At 40.7% G+C, this 14,402-nt stretch overlaps 1 protein-coding gene across 6 annotated transcripts in view; it reads right to left on the bottom strand.

Annotated features, from left to right (window-relative positions):
• Nucleotides 1–14,402, bottom strand: part of LOC121962812 (beta-1,3-galactosyltransferase 1-like) — a 126,862-nt gene that overhangs the window by 8,626 nt on the left and 103,834 nt on the right. The gene's annotated exons all lie outside the window — the stretch shown is intronic.

Raw genomic sequence — 14,402 nt, 5'->3', positions numbered from 1 at the left:
TTTTCATTTGACTTTGACAGAAAGATTCCCCTAAAATTGATGATCAGCTACATAAATTCTCTATAGAGGAGTCGCCACTACATTGTTCTTGTTAAATCCTAAAGAAAAAATATAGTTAACATTAGTTAGTTATATTAGTTGTTTGATTGTTTAATAAAAGGTTTGATAAGACATTTATTAGCATTGAGACTTCATGAATCAGGGTAGTTTGCCAACTGGGAAACAGAACCAAGACAGATCCATCAATTGCAACCAGTCCCTTGTAAAACAACTGAAGCAACTGACCCAAAACAACACTTAAATCATAACACAACCAGAAACTATGGATTACCAGAGCCATCCCGGATGCTTTGAACACACGAAATACAGACTGCAGTCTGGAAACTTATAAAGCAGCAGCCTACAGTGTAAGAAGAGCCGTAAAAGATGTAAAAAATGACTATAGGAAGAAAGTGGAACTATAATTTCAGAAGAGCAATCCCAGAAGCACATGGCAAGGTCTAAGACTGTGTTTCTCAACTGACGGCCTGTAGGACACATACGGCCCGCCACACCATCCAGCCTGCGTAATATATATGAATTCAGAAAATATGAGGGAAAAAAAGCGTCCTGATACATATGGAACATTTTTTTCTTCTTGCTACTATGATGCATAAAGTTATCAGTTTTGTGGCTGGGGTTCGGGTGGTTGATTATAATTTGGTGCAGATTAGAAGGCAAAGTTTAGACAGATTCCTGTCTTTTCCAAATGTATGTCAAGTATATCAAGTATGAACAAACTCATAGATCTTATTTAATTTTTTTTTTTAATTTATTATTAATTCTTCTTATTTTTAACAAGTCTTAAATTAGTAAACAATAACTATTTTTTTCTAAAGTTTGGCCCACAGTATCAGCTGAGGAAAATTCCTGCCCTTGGGGATGCCCAGGCCGAGATAACCCTAATGACATCACTATGACATCACTGGGTTGTTGTCTGGAATTATGAAACTGTTTTAACAGGCTGAGTAGTGCTCCACATGAAGAACAAACTTATCTTCAATGTGTGTAATTGTTGGCATGTCGCTTTAATTAAAAAAGATAACTAATGAAAATAATTATTAGTTGCAGCCCCGGTGCAGCCCATTATTCATATAATAAATTGATCAATCGCTTCAAGAGCTGGAGTTTACAGCAGCACCTTGTTATCACACATTGAAGAAATCAATTACAGACTTTACTACCATGCAGTGTTTGTGCTTTGAGAGTCACATGAACTCCGAACAGACGAAAATCATCTGCTCTGCTGTCTTTACAATCAAGTGACCTCTATAAGAGGGAGCACAGAGCTGCAAGGCTACAGAGATGTGGGAGTTTCGGTCTTGTTTAATGTTGCACCAGATAATTGATTGCAGTCATTAGTGCAGCGTAGAGTGACCTTGCTCGGGGGGGGGATGACTGTGCATGTGAGTCAGTGAGGGAGGGAGTTAGAGAAAAACAAAACAAAGACGTGTTTCTGCAAGGTGGTCTAATAGACTGTAACGTCTGCTGTCTCTGCTGCGTCGGAGGAGCATGCGTGTGACAGGTGAGCATGGAGGGCAGACACATCGGAGGGTAAATAAATCATAATCTGAGCTCAGGGCTGACATGTTACATTCACGCTGCCTGCTTCAATATTATGGATTTAATGATTGGCAGAGGAAAACAGGAAACGGCCTCCAACACTTGCGGTTTCCACGAGTGCTGATTTAAGCAAAGCTGTCAAAACGTTTTGCGTAGAAATACTTTACATCGCGGCATTATGATGTGGTATTTGCAGTCGAGGCGGTACCTTTTAAATATTCAATAACAACAAGAAAGAATCAAGTGGATAACGGAAAGAAAAAATAATTGCTTTTTTGTGTCTGAGAGGAAAAAAAGGCACTCAGGAGCAAATTATATTTATCAAACACACTTGCCACTTTGACTCTAGGGTATGTGACATTGTCTTAGAGTGCCTGCGCATGCTTTATGGCTATGATTTATGATAGACTCAGACACACTTTCCCCTCGAACGCTGAAACAAAACAGACTCCAAGGCCAATGAGGGCTGCATATGAATGCAGTGACACTGGAGGCATGAGGATGTGAATAATACGCAGTCGCGTTTCTAGAATTTCAACTACATCTGAGGATTTGAACTGCTCTTTTCTTCCGGGAAGTAGCTAGAAATTTAAACATATCAAACACAAAACCTTTCTTGCTGATGCTGACATGCGCTGTCCACAGCCCCATAACTCAACACCTTATCTCAAGCTCCTGCTGCTGAATATGTGATAAGCTCAACAGGAGGTTTATAATTGTCAGCTGCGAAAAAAAAAGAGACTGTCTTCTGTTCGATGTTTGATCCTCTTTTCCTCCAATCTTCTGCCAAGTCTAAAACCCATTATGTCGCCTTCTAAATAGTCAAAAGAGGAATTAATGCGTGAGGAATTTAACAGCAATGGCCAAATTGGTTCGCATCCCACCTAATATGAGTGAAGCACAATTAAAATGTCAGAGCTAGTAGGCTCCCAGTGTGGCACTAGCTAGGCTTTTGTTTCCTGGATAATAAAAGGACTTGATGATTGTTGTGGAGCGGCACAGCCAGCCGTATAGTCAGTATTACAGGCCACAGGCTGGACACTCTGGGCTTAGTGCAAAGCCTCTGAATGCAAAGCAGCTTAGGAGTGACAGAGGAAATGGGATATCAATAGCGGCCAACAGATTTGGCTGCTGTACAGAAGCCTGATGCTCCATCCCCACTTCGGTGCTGACTTGAGCCCAAACTGTGCTGTGCTGGGCTGTATCAGTCTGCGGCCAAGCAGAGCTTGCAGAAAACTCTCGGCATTTGTTTTAACTCTGAAGCTCTCCTCAAAGGATATTTTAATGATTGTGCAAAGTTAAAACTTATTTAAAGTCAGTTTAAAACTTATCAGACAATGCTTCATTTGTGGTGAGCTGTGACTCCCACCCATCTGGTGCTTTTGCACAGGTTATAACAAGCTGAGAATCATGTGCAAAGGCCACTGTGCTGGTGGATGAGTAAGCAGGGAAAAGACGAGGGGGGTGTTCGGTGCAGAAACACAGCTGCATTTCATAATTACACAGTATTTTCTCAAGAAAAATGAGTGCAGGTGCATTTCGGTTTGTTTTGCAGTGTCGCTGACCTCAATGGGAAGCAGCGCTGGGTGTTGCTGAGGGGCTTCGGAGAGGCAAAAAGCTTCAGCCGGCTCCCCACGCCGGGCAGACATGTGCTCTGAATGCTAAGCACCCTCATAAATTGGAAATGACAACTTGATTCATGCAGGTAATACATTTCACTGTCCGACTGGGTGACATTGCCGTTATACAATATTCAAGCTTGGTGCTGCATCGGGGTAAGTGGGGACGACGCTCCCAGAAGACTCAGCACCCAAAATGAAACATTATATGAACAGCTGGTGAGGACAAACGCTGGACTAACTAGGAAGCAACGTGTTTGTGTTGCGTGCTGCTGCAGAGATCAGGAGAATGAGGTGGTAATAACCTTCTTAGATCTGGCTGCAGAAGTTTTATAGTATTGATGACATGTATCAGCTGTAGTCACTAGAGAGCGCAGGTGCCTGGGGCAAGGCAGTGTTCGCCTTTTTAAACTTTTACATTATCCAGGCCGCCGTTTTGCTGAGCACGCACTCTCAGCAGTGGCCTGCCTCACATCTGTACACTCACACCTGAGAGCTGCTTGCTTGCTCAGAACAAGCGCCGTTCTTCACTGTCAGGCACTAAGCATCTGCAGAGGAGCAATTTAGTCACAAGTGCCTTGCTCAAGAGAATGGTGCCAAAAATGTGTTAAGTCGTATTATTAACCTTTTTGCTACCCACTGATCTGCTGGAGGGTGCTGGCACTGGAGTTTTCACAGATGGATTAGTCATCCAGCTGCTGCATACATGCCTTTCCAACCAGCTTCTTAAAACTCTTTCAACAGTGTGGCATAAAAACAAAATGTAAAAATCATTTAGACTTTCTACCAACATCTTACTGAATTTATTAATGTATCTGTCTGGGGTTTTTTTGCTCGGATTATTGTACTAAAACAACTTTCTTTAAAGTCCTAAACATTCAATTAAGCAATATCACACAAGAGGCAGTGATGCTGTACTTTATATCATCACGGCTGTGATTCGGTCGTCAAAATTACATGGTCACTTGATAACCATGTAATTTTTGGGATTTGTCCCTGCTTTTGCTAAACCATGTAGCATTTATTACTCTCATTTAACTGTTTATGTTCTTATCTTGTTTTGCGTATTCTATGCAATCTGAATTGCAACTGTGTGTGAAATACGCAATATTGATAATCCAGGTTCAATTTACTGCACAGCATACAAGTGAATCCTAATAAACCTGGTATCTCCCTACATTTTAAGCACTCTGGCAGTCCAACAGTGTAATAAATCCGACGAAACTTTATGTCCAAAGTTATCACAAGCGTCTAACTATCAAATATAACAGTCCATTAGTTTTAGCGCACATGTGTGGGTGTTTCAACGTCAACTTAACTGACAAGGCCTTAAACAGACATCCCGTTATGTTATGACATCGACCGCAAAATCATCTGAGAGGAAAAAGCAAAGCAAGAAAAATAATATAAACGCTTTGAAACTAAATCTCCTCTTGGGATGGCTGTTGAAAGCAGGTCATTTTCCACATGCAGTAAAGCATATCCATCAGCCCCACTGGACTCTCGCAACACAAATCATCCAGAGCCAACATAATATAGTATTAACACGATAATGAAGTTTAAAGCTGAATAAGCAGCATCATAAATTACACTGAAAAGACTAAAGTCTCATTTTTTCTAATCGACAGCAGAATTTAATTCGTGTAAATAAGGCAAAGCTATCTTGTGATCTTTATCTCAATCCATCCTTTGTGATTTAAGGTGATAAACTGATTGTTACCCTTATAATCTTCCCTTGTAAAGATTTAATATTCAGTCATATCAGCTCATCTGTAAATCACGAGTCTCTCTCGGAGCCTCAACACATGCAGAGGGACCTTTGTGCGAGACTGAAAAACAAAGCGAGAAGGCGATCGATGCAGCAGCAGCCTGCAGCAGGAAGTGTAGACACATCATGAGGCGCAAACCTCTCAAACCCTTCTCTTGAGTCGACTGTTTTCATTTAAACACTTTCTCACCTCTTTCCCCTTTTCTCTTCCTCCCGTGCTCTCTCCCTTTCACTCGAACACTGACCTTAAATCCATGAAAGTGTCTACAAGCACCTTCAACACTAAAAGCAGCAGCAGCAGCAGTAGCAGCAGCGATAAGTCTCTGATGAGCTTGTAAATTCTCTGCTATTGATCCAGCTCTGGAGGGTCTCTCTGGGTGTTTCTCTGTAATTTTATTTTTATTTTTTGTTACGTCCATCAGCTAAGCAATGAATCAGGCTTCCATAACACTGTGAGTTTAGTATCCTGAGGACCAGGACTTTAATCAAAAGCCCGAAATCTAACGGCAAATACAGAGTAAACATTAAAAAAGGTAATGAGTGACTGACAGTGAAGAACAGACTGATAGAAAGACATACAAGTGGCCTGAAATTAAAAACAAAAAAAAACCCTGACATCACCATTCTGAGTGATCACCTTTCTCCCATCATGCTCCTCTGTCCATATGGCAGCAGATACTGTGGGGATGAATTGCCCCGATCTAACAGACGTTAAGTGATGTGAATTGCATGTGAACTGCAATATTCCTATGAAGTGTTTCATTTTCATGAGGCGACCGCCAATTGAAAAAAAAAGTGGCACTCAGCTCATGATGGATAGGACAAAAATTGAGATAAGTGATGTTCCATTCTGAACACCAATGGGCAATTTTGGCACTTAGTTGATCAAATTAGATCACTTTAAATTGCACTATTCTCTCTACTTCGAGGGGCATTATTTCGCAAAAATGAGCCAGGATTGTAAGTGCGGTGTTGTGCTTAAAGGATTTGCTCAACAACCCCCCCCCAAAAAAGACAGAAAAATCTCAACTCCCTTTAGTGCTATGTACTCATCCAGCGTTTCTATGAACACTTTTCCTTAAAACTTATTTAATCTAAACTAGTAACCATTAAAAATGGGAGACAGTGAAGTCTGTGAAAGTGATTTGACATGAACACAATTCTATTTGTCTTCATTGTATAAGGGCTGAATGACACGTTGCAGAGGCATTTATCTCTAAACCTAATAAAAAATAAAACGCTCTCTGTGACCTGAAAGAACTTACTACTGCTAGGCTACTGAGCCACAATATTGCTGGCCACTTCACCTCCAAACTGCCAGCTTCTGTGGTAAAACCCACTAGGCCAAATTCAGCAGCATTCACACCAAATCAAGTGATGTGGTGAAAAGGCCAGTCCTCCCATTCATCTGAATGTCCACAGTGCATCTAGACTGCAGCGGTAGGGCTGCAGGGGAGGAGAAAAAAAAAACAAAAAACAAAGAAAGAAACAAACAATAACAGAAATGCAGAGGACTATGGGGGAAAGCTAAAACGGATTCAGCTTTTGGAAATACGCACGCTTTGGTGGCCGATCACATTTCGGCGATCACGTCACGTAACCTGTTGTTTTCTTTCAGCGCCCATGTTACCAGGTTAGACTGGCAGTGGCGGTGTGAGCAGTGCTGCTCAGGTGTGCCTGATGTGCATTGTTTTCAAAAATAGACAGTGAAAATGGTCCTTTGATAATTCTATCCACTCCATACTACCTTTTACTCAATGTCTTTATCTGTCACAGAGATGAGGAAATACAAATGTATCAGTTTTACTCAACTTTTCATTTTTCTGTTTAAAAATAGAAGCCCTCTAACAATCTTTCTGTTAACAGAAAGTTGTTAACTCAAAGCATTTTCTGTGAAACATGCAGACAATGCAGCAGCTTGCAGTCTCATTTATGAGTGGAGTATGCTTTTATCTGCAGGAAAAGCAGTAGTTATAACAGTAGGCAGCTCTGCAGCAGTGCTGTAACAACAAATGTTGCTAAAGTGAACACACACTGTGCATGCATTGTGGACCATAATATACATATAAAATATATACAAAAGTAGTCAAATACTATGTGTGACATCACAATTATAAGGCCACATGCTCACCACAGTCCCTGTGTTGAGTAGAGAATTACTCATCGGGAAGCTTCCCAAGTGAAGCTCTAATGTAAGGTGGCTAATTAATCATGGACGTCTGAATACAGATATTTCCACATAAACAGCCATTATTCACATTAAGTAATTCACCTGGAAAAAACACCTGGAAGGGAATGATGGAGACAAAAGCTCAGCACTACTCCAAACATATGTGCAGTACTGTTGCCCAATGGCTGTAATTCGCCCTGCTGCAGCCTCTATCAGGGGGCGAGGAGTTATCAGAAACACCATCTCGCTGCTGGCAGACGGAACAGCGTGGAACAGGCTGAACACATCCCATTATATAGCGGGGCACAGACAACTGCACCTGTCTAGATAACACGAGCGACTCCAGGCAATAGTGATGCTGGGAGGGGAGATCGCACACGATGCAGAGACAATGCAGGCGGACGCACTCGCAGTTTTTTATCTAACATGTGCTCATGTGCAGATGTCCTCAACTGTCTCCTTGTGTTAAAAAAAAAAAGTAGTTTTTTTTTTCATTTTTTAGGCCCACAGGTGCCTCCACACACACCTGCTTGGTGTCTTGGCTGTGAGCTGACAGAGCTCCTGTTAGCTGCTCTGTTGAACCTGAGAGCTGAGCGGATGCCAGATGAAGGGTCCTGTGGTAATTACCTTGTCTCCTTGCCTGTCCACCACACACACACACACGTATACATGCACTTGCACACACACAAACGCTGCCACTGCTGATGGCAGCACAGGCCGAGGACATGCAGTTTCAGCACTCCTTCCGGTAAATAACACTCCTCTTACTAAGGGGCACTGGGAACACACAGACAGAGACACACACACACACACCACGACAATGCAGTGTCTCCAGAGCTGAGGTCTGCAATACCTCCTATCCTGTGCCCAGGTATAACTCTTATATGTGCAAACACAGGTAAGAATTAGTATTATTGTCTGTATATTTGTATACACTAAGTTAAGGAAGGGAAAACTGAAACCATACAAAACATACATGCACTCTGTTCCATACAGCAAGAATGTTAAAAAAGGCACAGAAACACATGAACTACATCTAAACTCTTATATAACTGAAACAATTTCCGAGTCGTTCTGCAGATCCGTAATCAGCTTTTGTGTTTTTAGCAGCAGCCTAATTACTGATGACAACCTGCAGCTACAAGCTGAAAATGAGGTGTTAATGAAATGTACAGGTTTTTTGACACATTAAGGTAACAGCTGAACTTAGTTTCACACTGCACTTTTTTTCAGACTTGCTTCTGCTGATTTGGAATTATTAAGCTGATATGCTCAAATATTTATATTCATAAAAGTTTCACTTCTACCCGAAATTGATGTGATGCAACTGGCCAGATCATTTCCATAGAGACAGCATTACACTCACAAAAAAAAGTGCACTTAAGAGCTTAAACCTTTGGTTTACCTTTTTACAGGGATTCCCACACATTTCTTTTAAAGAACCTATAATAATGATACTTTGCCCCACTTGGGTGTCAATTCTCAAATGAATTCAAACTCTATTCAAACACAATTTCAGCTAGCTGGCATACATGGATGGAGAGACAGAGCACTGCCAGAAAATGAAGAAACGTACGGTCAAAAAACCTGTCGCACATAGATGCCTCTCAGAGAATCGTTACACTAACAGCTTCAGAAAATTGTCATTATGGTAAATGTAAACTTATCCACAGAACAATACTATAACAATTTTCATTACATGCAACAAAAATCCAAAACTACAAATGATTTTTTTTTTACTAATTCCATGACTTATCCAGGTTTTCCATGACCATGGGAACCCTGCCTTAAACTGATTAATCAATCAACGGGCAGCTGTTAATCGATTAATCATTTCAGTCAGTTTTCAGACAAAGATACCAAATATTCTCTCTAGATCCAGCTTCTCAGAAATGAGGATTTCATTTTTTCATCTTTGCCATACACTAGAGCACTGTTGAAAACATGACGGTCGTACAGGGACGATTGCTTAGCCTGTGGTTTCTCAAGAACGGCTCATACGGACATCTCTACACTCAACACTGCGCTTCCTTTGCACTCTGAGCAACACACCTGGGCCAAGACATCTTTAGATTTATTATGATGTTAAAACATATTTCATCATGTTGCTATTTTAAGTCACTGTACAACAAAATAACAGGCGCCTGAAGCACCTGAAAAATATGCACCTCAACAGTATACTTCCCGTGTATTTCTCTTTAATTCAGGGGAAAATATCGTACTACATTTACCTTCCCACATAACTCAGTAACAGTTTGCTCATGTTGATCTCCAAAGAACCTGCTGTAATGGACAATGTGCAAAATAATGCTCATTATCTGTCTTTCTATGTTGTGTACGTGATCTGTTTTCTGTGTTTCACTGGACTGCATGCAAAATATAATAATCATGTAAAATACAGGGTTCCCACATATTTTTATTTTTATATAATTTTTAAAACTTTCCCACAGGTTTTTAATAATATTTACATAGTTTAAAATAAGATGGCTCATATAGCAATGCAGCCAGATATTATTAAAGACACACTTCCCAGGAATTTTTCGGATAAGCAAACTGCTAGCACATGCTATCACCCACCACCAAGTAGCTGCATTTGCAAATAGACCAGACCGGCACATGCATGCGCTTGTATCTGTGATCTATGTGTATCACATGATACTGCTGACATCTATATGACTGTCACATCGTGCAGCACTGCATTTTAAGGGTTTAGGGACATGTTTTGGGATTTATATTAACATATTTTTAGAAAAATAACCCAAACAAAGAGAATTCAAAACTTTTCCAAAACATTCTGTCGATTCCAAACCATTTCCAGGCCTGGAAAACAGCTTTTCCAATTTCATAGCTTTTCCAGGAATTTCATTACCGCGGGAACCCTGTAAATACTTTCAAAAGACTTTCTAAATTTGACTGTAGGACTCTTAATGTCTTCTAGCATTTGGCAAGTTGTGGTTAAAAGGTGGATAATTAGATTTTTTAAAAGGTTTTAATCTAATTTATGTCTCTAGTGCTGTAAATCCGAGATAATGTTCTATTCACAAACCCTTGGCAACCAATTTCAATGACAACACAGTAAATCCGACTGGTGTTCAAAACAAGGTAACACTGAAATGATGAATCTGTATAAACGTAAGCTCAGATTCGTATATCCTACATGGTGAGATATTGAATATAAATTATCCAGACAAATAGCGGCCAGTGGATGTCAGGGGAGGAAGATAAATATTAATGGACACACGCTCCTCTCTCTTCCTGCGTGCACAGTGACACGCATGCACAAGCCTCGCTGTCCTGCAGAAATCACAGCGGGCACTTAAGCCGCTCTGATGTGTGTGTGGATGGCGTGATAACCCGCCGTCCGGCTGCCCACTGCTGCTCGGGGCCTTGTGAGGTGAGGCTGCTATCTCCAGCCAGCATGAGGTCCAGTCAGAGGCCGAGCTGCTCAGTATGCCCTCGGTAAATAAATGATTCCACCTGTCAGACCCGCTAGGTTTCAGCTTCACAGAGGTGAGACTTGGGAAAAAGCATGTCTTTGAGTCCATTTTTCTGTTTATGTGCCATAAGTGTGTGTGTGTGTGTGTGTCTGTGTCAGAGAGAGAGAGAGAGAGAGAGAGAGAGATCAGAGGGCAGAGGAAAAAGTGAATAGTTTCAGAGTTCGGCTTCAACCTAAACCCTGACAGAAATACACACTCTGGTTTTCATTGTTCTGTCAGGCTGTCAGACACAGTTTGTCTTAAAACACACACACACACACACACACACAGACACAGACACACACACACACACACACACACACAGACACACAGACAAACAGACACACACACACACACACACACACACACACAGACACACAGACACAGACACACACACACACCCTATCAGCATACACACACACACAGACACACAGACACAGACACACAGACACAGACACACACACACACACACACACACACACACACACACACACACACACACACACACAGCAGACTGCAATTCTCTGAACTTTTAACCTCTGGCAAACACATCAGTATTGGCTAGAGGTGTATTCAGAGAAGTGGTATTAACCTTAAACTGTGCTTTTGTTTGTGTCGGAGCAGCCCTGGGGAAACACTGCGAGATCAGAGGGATTGTGTATAGTATGCATGTGTGTTTGTGTGTGAATAAATGTATGTTTAAGAGCCGAGCCGAAGAGGGAGGAGGGGAAATACTACGGCGTGGGTGTTTACTTATGCACATTTTACAATATGAATGATAGTAAATCTGTGACAAAGTTACCATGGTGACTGCGTCACGCCAAGAGCTACAGGACGTAAAGCTCAAATCATATGTGCATCTTTAAAGAAGGCGGAATAATATGCACCCTCTCTAGCAGCCGGAAGCTTCTTTTAGGCTGATGAATATTTAAATTGTTCCGCAGAGAGCTGGACAAGGTTAACCGGTGTGGATACTGGCCGACTGCACCTCCAGCTCAACGTCTGGATCTCTGAATGCCACTTTAATGAGAGCTTTCCAAACACTCTCACCTTCAGGCCAGACTTTCACACAGGAGCCATTGTTACACAGAGGAAAGAAAAATAAGACTACATAAAAACATTAAAAATAAAGGAAAGATATGGGGCAGAGTAATGGGGCGACCCTAAATCTCATAAGTACAGCTTTTATTGTCTCATAGCTCAGAATGACCATAATATGTCTGCTGGCTTTAACAGGGCTGTTGATCAATACCGGTGACTCAACGACTTTTTTGCCAAGTGCTGACGCTTCAAGTTTCAGACCTTGTAAATAAAACAGCCATTAGATGACTTAACCCCCCTTTAAAGTGTTTCTCTAATGAGGATTAAGGAGAGTGCCAGTGAAGAGGTTTAAAGTTAGGAGTCCTCACAGGCATCTAAAGGGACTGCACACGAGTAACTGCGGTGAGGAGGCGGCACTTTTAACATTAGTCTGGACCCTCCTCTTGACTTAAAAAAATTAATTTCCCAATATCAAGGGTTAAAATTGTAAGCGCTTTCAATAAATCAGTAAAATTAACGATGGATGAATCCTTATTTGACAAAAAAACAACATAAAACTTTGCTTATTTCAAACAATACCAAATGTGTTTTCTCTTCAGTCAAAGTTCACATTAACATATTGCGTATGTGCTGACGGCATTTCAGAGCCTATCAATTAATAGATTAAATTTTAGGTTTGTTTAAATTCTTACCGATCAATGAATTGATCATCGATCAATTGTTATCATCCCTACTAATATCCCAAAATTATATGGCAAACTAGAGATACACAGCAATATCTACACATCATTAGTATTGGCAAATATTGGCTTTATAATAAATATCAGAATCAGCCAACATGCTAATTTCTGCTGATATCATAAACTGATTTTTTTTTTTTTAAATTGACAAAGTGAACATGTACAAAACATAAACTCTAAGTTGAAGTATTTTTCTTATTTTGCACGATGAATGAATATTATATACATTGGAAAGCATTATATTTTATGTCTCCATCTGCTGGTGGACCATCATGATAAGAGTTTGCACAATATGATGTTAATTCCACGACAGGAGACTGATGATCACTAAAATTAGGTGGGGAAAAAAAGACGTCAGTACTGATTATCGGCTAAAAATCCAATATAGTGCATCTGTATGGCAAACCTAATAAAATGGTAAACTAGAATTACCATCTCATGGTTGTTTGCCTCTGCCAACTACTCAAATCTCAGTTTCCATCCATGTCTGTCCAGAGTCCAGACCAGCTTAAAATATGGATGTTGCTCCACAGAAGCTACAAATACTGAAAACATGGATGCTTCACGCATCTTCAGCTCTGCAGCACAGACAATCAGCACAGTTTCAATGTGGACAACCAAGATCAGTGTCACCAATTCAGTTTCTGATTTATTATTTTATTCTATTAGAGTTCTACTGAGTTACGGCCAATAACATGTTTTGTAGGCTCACAGTGACCTTGACCTTTGACCTCCAATATCTTTATGCATAATCTGAAGATATTTCTTCGAGGCATTTATGAGAAGAGTGGTGCAATCCAATACCCACACGACCATATTACTGAGTATGCAAGAAAAAGATTTTGTATATCCCAACACATAATATTTTTTGCATTTTACAGTTTGCGAGCCAGCATGCTTTTCTGGCTATTCTGATCCACAATCCTCTGCACAGCAAAAGACACGTCACACTGAGTGAGCCACAGACAGATGACAGCTCACTGACAGCAGACAGAAGCCGCAATGACTACAATCAATCACAGCTACTCTTCAATATACGCAGCCAGAAGTTCAAAGTTAAAACTGTACACATTGCAAAGTAACAACAGCGAAGCTCTCCGGGTCGACGGCCGTCTCTGGAGAGCCCGGTGAATGGCTTTTTGTTGGATCTTTAAGATAAAATTTAGTGAGATCTGTTGCATTCTGCTGATATGTTTGAGATCACACCTCCATCTTAATTCAATCAATCAATAATGGAATGTAATGTAGCAAATAACTTGTGGTTTGATTTTAAATTGTCTGTCTGTTTCCATAAGTGGAATAAAAATTAAAGTTAAAATTTCACCATCGTAAAATGTGAAAAAATGAATCAAATCACCGCGGTGGCGCTGAGGTTACACAGCCAAACATGCCGGAGACATATCCTCCTGACAGGTCTTTCAAATCTAATGTGTCGATATAAATAACATCTTAAATATTAAAAGCACGGTAATTGCCGTTGATAAATTGAATCTGAGCGGTTGGTGGTGTGTGGAGGAGAGAGAAAAAGCCGTGTGCAGCGTGTGCTCTCGTTCTACTGATGATGGCGTCCTCACAGGTGGCGCAGGTCTTTGCTTTGGTATAATCCCACAAACATGTTGTTTTAATCATGTTTTTTTCTGCAATTTGCTTGATTTAGGTTATGAACATTTTAGATTTGGTTTCAGAGAAGAGATGAGGTGTATAATTTAAACTGAATTTGGTGGAAGAACAGACGATGACGTGTGTGAGTAACAGTGAAGGAAACATTCAAATTAATGATCTGATCATGTGAGCTTTCCAAACTGTCCATGTGCTTAAACTGATTTCCTATTAGTAGAACAACTGAGTCTCTTATTTTACAAAAAATTCCACAAGGGATGAGCGAGATGATATCTGGGCTGGAAAAAATGTAAAAGACCCCGCTGCAATGTGCTGCAACAGTGGTCTCCAACTGGTGGGTTGCAGTCCAAAAGTGGGTCAGGGGTC

Source organism: Plectropomus leopardus, chromosome 24 (genome assembly GCF_026936395.1).
Source record: "Plectropomus leopardus strain MGB_pleo_1.0 chromosome 24, ASM2693639v1, whole genome shotgun sequence".
NCBI lineage: Eukaryota > Metazoa > Chordata > Actinopteri > Perciformes > Serranidae > Plectropomus > Plectropomus leopardus.
The sequence above is the reverse complement of the archived record's forward strand: the minus strand, read 5'-3'. Positions and strand labels throughout refer to the sequence as shown.